We start from the raw sequence: 5,673 nt of genomic DNA, 5'->3' as shown, positions 1-5,673 counted from the left end.
AAGTTAATAAACAACCTACAAATGGGAGAAAACATTTGCATATCAGTTTGTAAGAGTATTAATATGTAGAAATGTATGAAGATTTCTCACAACTAAGTGTTAAAGACAAAAAGCCCAATTAAAATGTGCAAAGGAACTCAAGGAATATTTCTCCAAGAGAGATGTATAAATGGCCCCATTTGGCCCGGTGTCCATGAAAAGATGTTCAATGTCATCAGTCATCCTCTACAGATCTTAAAAGTTTCAAGGAATGCTTTCCAAAATGCTAGTTGTACACCAGGTTGATTTTAGCTTTTAAAAATGGGAAAAAAAATATTGGTAAGAATGCGGAGGAATTGGAACTCCCATACATCGCTGGTGGGGGTGTAAAATTGTGCAGCTGTTCTGGAGAATTTATTCGACAATTCTTCAAAAACAGAGGAGATGGCGCCCCTGGGCTGAGCGAGCTAGCCAGCTAGTGCCGTGCGGCTGGAGATGAAATGGCAGATGCCCAGAACGGCCAAGAGCGAGGCGCGCGAGCTGGGTGCAGGGTCCTGACCCCCGGGGCTGATCCATCAGCTGTGCAAGTTCAGGCAGTTCGAGGAGACAGTCAGGCCGCCTGGGCCACTCGCGCCCTACTGACAAAAGCAGGCGGCCCCGCCCGCCCGCTCAGCTCTGGTGCAGCTGGAGCATGAGCAGTAAGAAGTACTGCAGCCTAGAGGAGGAGTTGGAAGATTGTTTCTTCACGGCCAAGAGGACCTTTTTAAGGAATGTGAAGAGCAGGCATCTGTCAGAGAACATCTGTAAGATAGTGGAGGAGGGAATCTCGGGAATCTCCTCTGCCTAACTGCAGGAGATCAAGCATATCAACAGCCACAATAGCCTGGAGAAGAACTGGCTGGACATGAAGCTGAGCGAAGATGGCACCTACACGGGTTTCATCAAAGTGCATTTGAAACTTCTGCGGCCCATGGCAGTGCCTGCTGGGATCAGGGCCCAGTCCATCAAGGATGCCATCAAGGAAGTGAACCTGGGGCGATGACAGACAAGCGGACATCTTTCTACATGCCACTGGATATCATCTAGTAGCTGCCCATCAGCAGCACAATCACAGTCTGCAAGGTCATCCAGGGGCTGCTCAAGAGGTTTATGGTAGTGGAAAATCCCCCAAAGTTTGCACTTTTTAAGCAAATACACAAGGATGGTCAAGTCCTCTTCTAGAAACTCTTCGTTGCTGACTGCTCCCTCTATCTGTGCCTCCTTGCCGGCCAGACACAGATGTCCTCAACTTTGTGCTAAAGAAGAATGAAACTGGAGAGGGGAGTGGGACACATTCTTCATCCCTGAGCTCCAGAACTTCCTAAGGATCTTGGGAAAGGAGGAACAGGACAAAATCCAGCAAGTGCAGAAGAAGCACGACAAGTTTAGACAGAAATTGGAAGAGGCTTTAAGAGAATCCCAGGGCAAACCTAGGTAACTGGTCTTGCTTCCTTTCCTCCTAATGCTCTCAGATTTGTTTTTAGTAATAGTTATTATTTTGCAGCAGATGCTTTTTCTCAGGACACCTCTGTCCCGCCCAGCTGTTCCAGACGTGGCACAAAGTCTCTTCCATGGACAAGTGTCTGTGTGGGGGTTGACTCCTGCCCACTTCTCATGCTGTGCCCCCCAACAGACTCCGCCAAGGATCAGAACTCATGAGATGGACAACATTGGCATCTCTCAAGCTGCAAGCCTTTCACTGACCAAATAGTTGCCTCTTTTGTCACCAAACCAGAACTTCTCACACCAGCCAGCAAAAGGAAAAGAGTAAAAGGTTTTAGAACTATATGTTCTTTCTCTGGCTTTGACTCATCTTTAGTTTCTCTTATTTGCCACCTTCAAAACCTTTATTTAGGTCAAGTATTGTAGCATATTCCTTTAACAGGTCTGAGCTAAGTTCCTGAAAGCAGAATAATGTTCAGAAAAGGGTTGTCACACACTGCCCAAGGCACCTGCTGTTCCTGCTTAAGGGAAGTTCATGTGGCCTCTGGCCTAGCTGCTGGGGTAAGGAGCACCAAGGCTGAGGCTGGCTTAGAGATTTGCAGCGAAGTTGCTGCCTGCTCTGGCCCTGGTCCTCATTAGCAAAACTGTGCATGTGTAAACCCAAAGGCATACATACATGTGTTTGATCGTCACATCTTTGTCAATGCTGTTTGTTTTTAAGTTACAAATTTGAATTTAACGTTGCCATCATCCTCATGTGTTTCCATTAAGGGGAAACTAGCCATTTACCATTTTTAAAGTCTCCTGTTGAGTCCAGAAATCAGGCAGCAAGAGAAAGCCAGAAAGCATTGCAGAGAATCATGTCTAGGGAGATTATTGAGCTTCGGCGGTGGCGACCTTACATGCCTCTTCCATCTTGGAGAGGACATGCTGTGCAACTGGTAGGTGGCAGCACAGGCAGAGACCAGACCGGGAGCAGTGGGCGGGCACTGTGGAGGAAGTAGGGTCTGGAATTCAACAAAGAGCAGCCCGTCCTCTCAGAATCTTATCTTGGCTTTGGATCTTAGAAGAGAATCATTAAGCAGAGATCAGACACAGTGAGTGAGCAGATGTTTTGGACACTGGACTGATTGAGCCCATCTCTATTTTAAAAATGGCTCAGAGCAACCGGGAGCTAGTGATTGACTTTCTGTCCTACAAGCTTTCCCAGAAAGAATACAGCTGGAGTCAGTTTAGTGAAGTGGAAGAGAATAAGATTGAAGCCCCAGAAGGGACTGAATCAGAGGCGGAGCCCACCAGTGCCATCAATGGAAACCCATCCTGGCATCTGATGGACAGCCCCATGGTGAGTGGAGCCATGGCCACAGCAGGAGTTTAGATGCCCCGGAGGTGCCCCCATGGCAGGAGTGAAGCAAGCACTAAGGGAGGCAGGTGACAAGTTTGAACTATGGTGCTGGAAGGCATTCGGTGACGTGATGTCCCAGCTCCACATCACTCTGGGGTCATCAGAGGTTTGAACAGGTAGTGAATGAACTCTTCCAGGATGAGGTAAACTGGGGTCACATTGTGGCATTTTTTGTCCTTTAGGGAACATAGTTCGTGGAATGCATAGACAAGGAGATGCAGGTATTGGTGACTTGGATGGCCATTTACCTGAATGATCACCTAGAGACTTGGATCTAGGAGAATGGTGGCTGGGACACTTTTGGGGAACTCTATGGGAATAATGTTGCAGTGAAGAGCTAGAAGGGCCAGGAGTGCTTCAACCGTTGTTTCCTGACGGGCATGACTGTGGCTGGCATGATTCTGCTGGTCTGACTGTTCACTGGAAATGACCAGACACTGACCACCCACTCACCCTCCCTCTCACTCCACCCCACCTCACCACATCCCTTGTCCAGCCAGCATTGCCACCAGGAGAACCATTACAGGCAGGCCACGCCCACCGTCCATCACTAGCTTGGGCCTATACCTGGTTCCCTGCAATTAGTTTTCTAGATCTACCACGCTTCTGTGACAGCCACCTACCTGCATACCTCAGTTCTCTTGGCCTCAAAGTCTACAAATTTTCCCTAAAATCTGCCCTTTGAAGGCTGGCAGGGGGTAGGGGCAGCTAGGAGCAGGAGGGCCCTACCTCGTTGGTGGAATCCTTACTACCCCTTAGCCTGTGAGACTGCTTTCTTGGTAAAGAGCTAGAACAGTTTTTGACCCACTTCACTAGGAAAAAACTATATTGTCTTTTTTTGTTGTTGTTTTGATGTTTGTAGCCTCAGAGTTGATCATCATTTTCCATCCCCTCTGGACCTATTTCTTCCATCTCTACCCCCAAGAACCATTTAGAGGCCACTTTTGACTAATTAGGAATTCAGGCTGCTTGGGATAAAGAAGCAAGGATCAGGACTTCCTCCTCACCTCTGGCCTGGACCAAGTCCCCCCTCCTAGTGTGAATATTTCCCAGAGGCCTCTGGCTAGAAGCCAGTCCCAATTAAGAGGGAGGGTGCTATCACTTCAGGAAGTACCCCCATGCTAAACCTAGGATGGCCCTTGTAGTTTAACACCCCCCCAGTCCCTTTCCCTCCTCTCTCCTGGCTCCCATGACCATGACTGAGGGACCATCTGGGCCCAAGACAGTTGCCTCAGAGCTATTTATGGCCTCAGCTGCCTCACTTCCTACAGGATCATCCTGTGGCATCGTTGCACTGGGCTACTGTCCATTGGGTACAGGGATTCAGGGGCCTCACCCCGGATGTAAAGGGGAAATATAGGGAACAGCAGTCGGAGCCCTGGGGTCTTCCCTAATGCAGGAAGGAATGGTGGGAAGGAGACCTTAGGGCACAGGCCAATGGATGGGGTTGACTGGAGGGGCCTGTGTTGCCTGACCAGGTAGATATTGCCCTACTGTCCATCCTGGGCATCAGGGCTACCAAGGTCAAAGTGGCCTGGCCAAGAGCCCTTCGGGCCTCCCTCTACTCCAGCCTTGTCCTGTCTCATCCCTGGGGGTCCCAGCATATCACCGGCCACCCCAGACCCTCTGCTGTACATATTCCAGACAAGTTTTCATTCCTTGTGAAGATGATATACTATTTTTATTAAGTGTGTGTGTGTGTGTGTGTGTGTGTGTGTGTGTATTCATGTGTGAGGAGCTGCTGGCTTGCTGTGAGCGTGCAGGTGGAGAGCTGGTGCCTGGAGATTGACAGCCTAATTAATGCTCCTTCCCTTGCCCTGTTCCAGGAAAGCTGTTCTAGGGGTCTTAGCTCCTGAGAGGCACCTGTCCCCCCTCCCTCCTTCAGTTGTTGTAGCTCTTTAAAATAGTCTGTGTGGAAGTGAAAGTGCAAGTCAGTAATAAACTGTGTTGACTCAGTGGGAAGAAAAAAGTTAGGAGCTGAGGTATAGCTCATTGGTGGTTTACTACCCAGCATGCATGCAGCTCTGGGTCCAATCCCAAACACAAAAACATGTAAAATGATAAAACATACAATGTGAATACTACTAGCATTGCATTTGGCATAAAACTTGCCAAAGTCAATAAAAGGGTCTTCAAAGCTAAAGAGTAGTTTCAACGTTATTTTTGTGGCTTACTATTTCAAGCTTATTTTTTCCTTCAGGACTTATAAAATCAAATGGTGAGATTTTTAATCTCCGTAATATTTGGATGACGTTGGATTTTTGTACTCTTTATTCAAATTAAATACTAAGTTGTCTACAGCCTTGCTCCATCTTCAGCAGATGAGGGCCTGGCTGTCTTGGGTTCCCCCCTGGGCCTCCAGCACTGCCTCCTTCCTCCCCCTGAACTCTCGGGTCTCCAGGTGCTGCCAGAGGTGTGGCCTTGATTACAGGGGGAGATCTCCAACTTGGCCAACCTGGAGCCCTTGCTGTTTTGAAGCTGGCCAGGCATGTGCTCAGTGAACCTGTGGGCATGGCCTCCCCATTGACCTCAGTGCCTTTTGTTTCAGAGAGATGGGAGCAGGGCGTGTTTGCATGAAGCTCTGCTGCTGGCTTGCTTCTGCCAGGAGGTGGACATCAGCAGTGTGGGAGACAAGGCCAGGGGAGCCCTCACTTGGAGCATAGGGTGAGGGTCACATACTTCCTACCCATCTGGCTTCCTGGACTGTGACTTCCCAAGAAGTAATATCAGGGCACATTGACAAGGAGGATCAGATTCCTGACTCTGAATATTTGTACTGGCTCCTTGTTCAGGGTCAAGCTTAAAAT

The 5,673-nt window shown here is 48.7% G+C and overlaps 2 pseudogenes; both read left to right on the top strand.

Annotated features, from left to right (window-relative positions):
• The first annotated feature begins 670 nt into the window (after positions 1–670).
• Positions 671–1,456, top strand: LOC143386993 (ras association domain-containing protein 5 pseudogene; annotated as a pseudogene).
• A 1,158-nt stretch (positions 1,457–2,614) lies between these two features.
• On the top strand, positions 2,615–3,420 carry LOC143386994 (bcl-2-like protein 1 pseudogene; annotated as a pseudogene).
• The last annotated feature ends 2,253 nt before the right edge of the window (positions 3,421–5,673 follow it).

Source organism: Callospermophilus lateralis, unplaced genomic scaffold (genome assembly GCF_048772815.1).
Source record: "Callospermophilus lateralis isolate mCalLat2 unplaced genomic scaffold, mCalLat2.hap1 Scaffold_3109, whole genome shotgun sequence".
NCBI lineage: Eukaryota > Metazoa > Chordata > Mammalia > Rodentia > Sciuridae > Callospermophilus > Callospermophilus lateralis.
This window is presented reverse-complemented; position numbering and strand designations above follow the sequence as displayed.